The sequence below is a fragment of the Vidua macroura genome, chromosome 1 (genome assembly GCF_024509145.1).
Source record: "Vidua macroura isolate BioBank_ID:100142 chromosome 1, ASM2450914v1, whole genome shotgun sequence".
In the NCBI taxonomy this organism is placed as follows: Eukaryota; Metazoa; Chordata; class Aves; order Passeriformes; family Viduidae; genus Vidua; species Vidua macroura.
This window is the reverse complement of record NC_071571.1, coordinates 97,102,303-97,110,456: the sequence shown is the minus strand read 5'-3', so window position 1 is coordinate 97,110,456 and position 8,154 is coordinate 97,102,303. Positions and strand designations below refer to the sequence as shown.

General features: G+C 36.8%; 1 long non-coding RNA gene across 1 annotated transcript; it reads left to right on the top strand.

Annotated features, from left to right (window-relative positions):
• Positions 1-330: 330 nt before the first annotated feature.
• On the top strand, positions 331-7,193 carry LOC128813642 (uncharacterized). Its single transcript, XR_008439127.1, has 3 exons — positions 331-395; positions 2,683-2,805; positions 6,955-7,193. It is a non-coding gene; the product is annotated as an uncharacterized LOC128813642 (long non-coding RNA).
• Positions 7,194-8,154: the final 961 nt, after the last annotated feature.

The window sequence follows — 8,154 nt, the reverse complement described above, 5'->3', positions numbered from 1 at the left end:
GTCCGGGCACTCTGGCGCTTAGCGCACCGGCGTGGGTGGCCGCGCTCTGTAACCGGCACACCCTGTCCTGTGGTTGGCTGGAAAAGGTTTATTGCTGCATGGTGCTGCGGTGGAGAGCAGCAACTGTTCCCTAGCGCCTGCGTGGACAAGACGGTGACGGAACAAAGGGGTGCATGGGGTTTTATAGGGGGCGGGCAGACACAGGCGGAAGCCCCCCTAGCCCAATGGGGACAGGCAACGGGGGGATGACGTGGGCCACGGCAACCAATGGGAACAGGACAGGGGTGGATACAGGGCTCTGGGATGAATGGGATTGCGGGATTGGGGTGACTGGCACGGAAGTTTCAGGAATGAACAGGGGGTGGTTACAAGACTGGCATGGGAAGGCTCTAATGGTAAGTGAACCAGACTGAACCATCGCAAGGGGAACATGGGGGTACACAGATCCGACTAACTAACATTATTAAAACCCCTAACTAAAACCCAGCCTGGGATGCAACACTCTCCTGGTAGTATTCTCATCTCACATGGCCAAGAAGGCCAAAGGCATCCTGGCCTGTAGCAAAAGATTCTGTGGCCAGCAAGACCAGGGCAGAAACCATCCCACTGTACTTCATACCGGTGAGGTCACACCTCAAATCTTGCATTGAGTTTTAGGCTCCTCACTGCAAGAAAGTATTTAAGAATGCTGTAGTGTGTCCAGAGGAGGGCAACAGAGCTGGTGAAGGGTCTGGAACACAGATTATACAAGGAACAGCTGAGGGAGCTGAGGTTGTTCAGCCAGGAGAAAAGGAGGCTCAGGGGGCAGCTGCTTGTCCTCTACAACTGCCTGAAAGGAGGGTGTAGCCTGGTGGGGGTACCACGTGAAAGAAAATGGTGTCAGGTTACATGAGAGGAGGTTTAGACTGGATATTAGGAATAATTTCGTCGCCTAAAGGGTAATCAGGCTGCCTAGGGAAGTGGTGAAATCACCATCCCTGGAAGTGCTCCAAAGGTGTGTGAACATGGCATTTGAGGACATGGTTTTGTGGTGAACACAGCAGTGTTGAGTTAGTGGTTTGGCTTGATGATCTTAGAGATCTTTTCCAAATTTATTAATTAAAATTCTGCGATTTTACACATTTTGACAAAAAAACTCCTCTCTCCTTCATGCTATGGACAATCAAACAAAAAATAGTCTCCTAGGACCTGTATTCAGTAGATTCTTTACAGATGAAAGTCTCTATCAATAGATTTTTTTAAGCAGCTATTACTCAATTTAAAGAATGTATCCATATTAACAACTCTGCTGCAAGGTGAAAACAATAGACAAGTTGGATTGTATCTCTTTTCCACAATGCTCAATTTCTACCAACAGTTAAATACCTAGTTATTATTTTGTTTTCACTATCTTAAAGCACATCAAATGTTCATTAATAACACAATTTCCCCCCCACACATTCCTGTCTTAGTGTATTAATATATGCATATTAACTTGGATATATAGATAATATAGTTATGTTAATTTGGGTAATATACATGTATTAATACACATATTACCATTTCTACTGAAAGCTAAGCTACAACATAATGCAAATGCAGTTGTCTTCATAAAAAAAAATAACAGAGAAAGAAAAAAGCTGAGGATCATTTACACTGTGAGCAGCACTTCCAGGGGCAAATAAAAAAAAACACATCTTACTCTTAAGCAGCACCTTGTACATCTCATGAGACAGTGATGATGTGGTCATTACATGTAATAAAAGCACTACATATGGATTTTTGTACAAGATAAAGTAAATATCATTAATACATATTTATAATGCTGGATATTAGCTCATTCATATGAGTACTTCCTTAAATTCAGGGCAGTTATTTTCTGAAATTACTTTTTGCCTATAAGAAAGCATTTGTGGAGTCTAGATTCCAGAGAAGAACTACAGCTATTTTGTCCTCTTCCCTCATCTCTTATTTTCTGCTCATGCTCTTCAAATTGTATTTCATTCTTTCAGATGTGTTGGGATTATTTTGTTTCAGATTACTCAAGGTTCACTTTTTTTTTTTTTTTCTGTATCATATGGAATTAGACAGATGGTTTGCAATTGCATGTACTGGAAGAGATCTGATTCTGAAGAGAAATCATCTGTAAAATAAACTTTTATACTTACTCTATACAAATCTAATTTAGTTAGTGTAGTTATCAATGGACAAAATCTTTCATTAAAACAGGGCAGATGTCAACCTTCAGGGCTCATACAGATCCAAAACTCCACAATTTTAATGGAGTATGCTGCCTTCAAAATTTCTAAAAAATTTTAGTGTTATTATTACAGGTGCACATAGCCACCCATTTTTGCTTTGCTGCATTTTTATTAATATAGGGACAATTTGTTGTTAAGAGTTCTACTTATAAGCTCTTTTGTAGATGCTAGATATTGAACATTATTTTCCTTGAGGTTTCTCAAGATGGAGAAACCACTAGCGCTTCATTTCTGAGACAGCTAACTAAGAGAAAGGAATTGCATCCACAGAAGTAGTACTTCTCCCTGTTCATTTAAATAATATAGGGACATCAGTATGCAAATAGAATTAACTTCCTAAATAATAGAATTTGAAGACCTACTCTGGCCACAGTTCACACAGTTAATTTTCAGCTGTGACCTCAGAGGGGAATAAAATTTTTTCTCCTTTTTTGTCCACCAGATAAAGAAGAGTCTGAAGGTGCTTTGTCCCTCTGGTTTGATATTTAAGAAATCCAAATAACCACAAGAAGCAGAGAGGTTTTATGCTGACTTTGTCCAACTATTCCTGGCTGGGAAAGCAATGGTAATCTAACATGTTGATGAAAAGAGAGCTATACTATTTCAGTTTAAAGAGAGGAAGAATACTTTAGTTTGTCGTATCTGTATTTCAGAAACGTGTTCTGAAATATAAATAAGAAACAATCTTTAAGTGTATGACTTCCGATCCAGTTTTGCCTTCTAATATTAAATTCCTTGCTGAATAGACAATTTCAATTCTTAAGCAGAACTAGATGGTGTCATCTGCATTTACAGAATAATGGATTACTCACTTACCAATGACCAGCCTCATTCATGTTCATTTAATGTCAAGTTAAAAGCAAGTTTTCCAGATAAGTGGAAGCTGTGACTGAACTGAAGCTGCCAGAACTGAAAATCCTGAGAGCATTACACACCAAGTGTTACCACAGCACTCCCTGCCAAAAACAGTGCAATATTTGTGTTCATTCATATCTGTTACAAGCTAAAGACAGAGCACAGCAAATTCTTACTCCTCAGAGAACATTACCTTATCAATTATTTCTAGGAGACTTTCATATCAGTTACATTTTGTGTCTATCAAAATTCTTAAATTAAAAAGATCCAGATAATCTGTGGACACAGCCAAACTGAGACTAGCTGCTTATGAATATATTACTTAATAGTCATCCCTTTCCAGCAACTACTTTCCTTTTTTTATGCAGCTTAGTTATCTGTACTATAATCTATTGGATAGCAACACGCGTTCTGCAATACACTAGTGGATCATTAGAGAATATTAAACACAAGAGTAACCAAGCTCAATAAATGAACTGGCCCAGATTTTTCTTTCATAGCTCAATTTGGATAAACACTAAAAGTAGTTCAAGGAGAAAGGAGCTGTAGTTTCCACAATACCGCAGTAGATTAAATTGCTTCAGATGATTGAATATACATGAAAATTCTCAAAAAGGAGAAAATTAGATGCTGTATGAGATATGCTTTTAAATTTCTAAGCACGGTGAAATTTTTTAACCCTGAAAATTTGCTGTAAAGGGCATTAAGGTCATAGGTTAGAATATGCAATCAACCATAAAAGAGCTTCCCCTACTGTTACTCCTTGTAAGAAAACTTACATGTTCTTGCACAAATGGGCACAATGGTTACTGCAAGGAATGATCAAATAAGGTGTGGTGAGTTCCCACAAAAGAAAATGCAAAGTCCTACATCTGAAATAGATGCAAGCAAGGGCAACAGCACAGAGTGTTATCAACAAAACTATAGCCTGATTAAGTATGGTTGGCTGCATGCAAGTAGCTTTGCAAGAAGTGCTCCACAGGAGATTTCTTCTAAGCCTATGCTTCCCTATGTTTCGTTTTCACAATATTTATCATAGTAGGATGAGGAGCTAGTGGTATTTTCTTCCAGAACATGGGCTGTGTCTTCCGCCTGAAGCTTTCATCCTGGACTTGATGCTGGTGATACAGCATCAGTTCAATCCCAGGACAGCAAAGGATCACACTTGTAATTGCTAAGATGGAAAAGAGGAATGCTTCTCTCCAGAGAGCTCAGTTTTTCTCTCCTAGATTCACATTCAGGTTTTATTTGTTTTTCAAAATGACTGTAATGATTCTTATTAGTCATCATATAATACAACATCAAGGGACATAGGAAATTAATTTTCAATGTCAGAAAAATGAATGAATTAGGTAGCTGTGAAATCTGTAAGGAGAGACTGGCTCATAAATTATCTTTTTATGAAAACAAGCATGCACTGATCCAATAGCCAGACTGAAGTTATGTAGGTGACAGAGAAAAAACTCAACTGCATCCACAGAAGTGGTATATGGTGAATGTAGCATCAACAGATGCCTGAGTAGCTTAATTAATTCTTCTAACAAAAGTGTATAGATGGTCACAGCATTACTGCAGAGACCAGCATGTCCAAGATGTTCTGCCTCCTTTCTGACTCACTGAATATTCCTCTTCTGTTGTCAGAGTAAAGATTGCTCCCTTTGTAAACTCTGTCAAAGAAGTATATGTCAAAAAGTCTTACTCACATTAGGCTCTCATTTCTATCTTTTGTCTTCTTGGCACAGCACAGCAAAAACATAAAGGAATTTCTAAGAAAAAGAGAAAATACTTGGACCTTGAATGCCAGTAGGCTCAAATGCAAGACAAAGCTTTAAATGAACAAGTAGATGACATCTTAGTGCAAAGATCCCCATAGAAATCTCCATGGCATTTACAGCACATATTTCGGGGCTAAAATCTTTTTGTCATCTTGTATAGCCATCACCACTTTGAGTGATACATCCAGAAACCAACATTGTTTAGTAAAACAGTTTTAAGTTCTTCAGAGGTTTTCATACCACTCAGCTCAGCACACACAATAAAAGAATTTACATAAAGAGACCAGTGTCCCTTTAGAGCTAAGAGAAAGGAGGTCTCAGAAGTCTCAGTTTTTAAGACAAGAACTCACTCAAGGAGCCCAACAATCACCATGACTAGACTCCTTATGGATACGTCAAAACTCAGTAACAACTGAGAAATATCTTATGTTGTATCAACTAAAAAACTAAACAACAGACCATTCCTGGGAAAAGAACCATCTTTGAAACATGCCTTGAAAAATATAGCCCTCTGCAATTTCACATTTCTCATTATCCTTGCAACTCTATCTAAACTTAGTAAAATTCTTGTCTAGAAAGTCACACATTAAAATGTGCAACACATATTTCGTATTTATAGATTCATGTAACACACTCACTAAAGCTGAAAGAAATCTGTAAAAAAAAAAAAAAGCCACCCCTTGTTATAAGATTTGCATATATAGCAGTGGACTATTTAAGTTTGCAAAATCAGATCATTGTGTTGGTAAGTACTCGTGCATTCAGATCATGAGCCAAAGTCTACATCTGGCTTAAAATAGACAGTTCTTCCCAGTTTATTTCTGTAACTGAATATAGTGTTTGCCTTCATGCAATATTTTTCACAGGCTTTGTATACTCTCCAGCAAAAATATTTCCATGGCATCAATGCCAGAATAGTTGACTTCTACAGGGAAAACTACAAATTGGAAACTCACAAGTGCCCATACTTTAATTTATTTCAACAATGCAGATAGGACACTGTAGAAAAACACAGCACACCATCTTCTGAGCTTTTTCTAAATTATATATAATTACACACAGATAGCCTTTTAAGGAATGCACTATAAATGTGTTAGGCAATTTATTTAGCTAATGTTAGTAATAAAGACTTGCAATAATCTCATGTACATACAATATAATTATGTTAAGCTCATCAGAATAATAGTTTTAAAGATCATTTTATAAGCAACAGTGTGAAAATTGCTACTAAGGACAGCAATAGGATTAACTCAATAGCAACAGATCAGACAAACAGAGAAAACCTCCACAGGACAAAGTAACAAGTTTGTGCTATTTGCTTCTGGAGACTTATCAGTGTGCCTCACTGATATCTAAGGCAGCAGAACTGTCACCTCTTTTGGAAGCTGAGACTGCAAGATCTAGTAATGTATTTTCTATGAGGAGAGAATCCTTAGCCTCATACTTTCTTCTCAGAGCTGCACCAAGTCTGGGGGTGGGGGAGGTAAGAAATTTCAGACAGGAATGTTCACCTAGGATTTTCAAGAAATAGATTAACACCTAGAATACCTGTGTAGTGCCAGCTTTTTTGAAGAAAAAAATCAGTTGAAATATGTTACTGCTACTTGTATAAATATACTAGATCAAGCAAGAATCATAAAGTTCACAAAGTGAAGTACTTATATAAAAACAAAAACTGTCAAAAAATTACTTTTGTATTAATTTTTCTATGCATTACCTGTTCCTTGGACTCTAGTTCCAACAAGCAAGTAGTGGACAAAAACAACGGCAAGGGTACATACAGGCAAACTGGTAACCGAGGTGACATGAAGTACTGTGAAGACAAAAGAAGAAACCAGATGCAGACAGTCTCTGCCAATTTTCACTCAGGCATCAGCAAACTTCTAAACTGCTCTGACCCATGAGACCCAATCCAATGAGAGCCTCATTGGATTGTCTTGATGAAGATGGAAACAAGTTAAACTGATCAGTCTCCAGGATTACACCAGGTCCTAAAAAAAAAACCACTATAGTACATACATAGAAACAAGAAAATTACAAATTTTTGGGTTTTTTAATTTTTATTATTTTTTTTTTAATTTCAGGAGAAACTTTTCTGCCAGAATTACTCAGACCACTTTTTAATTCCCAACTCCCAGATACCCCACCTCCTTCATCTCCTTCATGTCTTGTAAAGAACTTGTTTTGTTTGAAAGGCAAAGAGGAAAGAGAATAAACAAAGATAAACGCCATGGTAAGTTGACAATGTTCTGTCAAGAGCAGTGAAAAACCTGTTACCACCTGAGATGCACAGTCACAATGCAGCTTTCTACTGATTTTATTGGCTGTGGGGTCACAACTCTAAAGAATAAAGTATTGATTCCCTTTCTCATTACCACATAAAAGTACTGAAGTCTGCTTTAACTGAATATTCAGTAAGTTAGTGTTTGCTGGGGTGGTTCTTTTTGGGCATGGGTTTTGGTTTTTTTCTTCCTTTAAGAAATATAAAATATTTTAATTGTAGTTATTTTTAAATTTGAAAATATTCACATGTAAGATCTTATGATTATATTTAAATCCAACTACTATGAATGTAATAGAAGAAAGCATGCCAAAACTTAATACACAAGAAGGAAAATCTCATTGGGATTAAGGAAATAATAAATTTGGTAATATACATACAAACTCACAGTAACTCCTAGTGAAGTTGAAATTTAAAACAATACATTTTTTTTTCAGTTACCTGTATTTTCATAATTCTCTAGATATTATGTTTTAGTTTCCTCATCCCAGTCAACCCAAAGTCTGAAGAATCCAGTTGAATTAAATATACATATAAAGACTGCTTCTTCCATAAAACTGAATTCTAAATCTAGCAGTGGCTGATTAGAGAAAGACTCCAGTTTTCAGTGTGGGGATTTGTTGTTGTTGTTGCCTTTTTTTTTTTTTTTTTTTTTTTTAATATTAAGACCCCAAATACTGGAGGGGGTGTTTTGGCTAATATTTCATAAACCTATCAACCTTGAAGAAACATAAGTTGTTCTCTAGTGGCATTATGGGAAATTGAAGAGAATACTGTATGGGATTGAGGCAAGGAGAGGAAGGAATGCAACAGTATTCCTTGAAATTTATAACAATGGTAAATCTTGAAAGTGGTATGGGGTTATACATAGCAAGGTCATAATCAAATCTTTTCAGGTTATGCAATACCCAAATACATTACTTTTATTTCTAATCTATTTTGCAGATGTGATAGCTAGGCTGTTGTGCATTCATAGAGAAATAATTAGTTTTCAGATGTATGA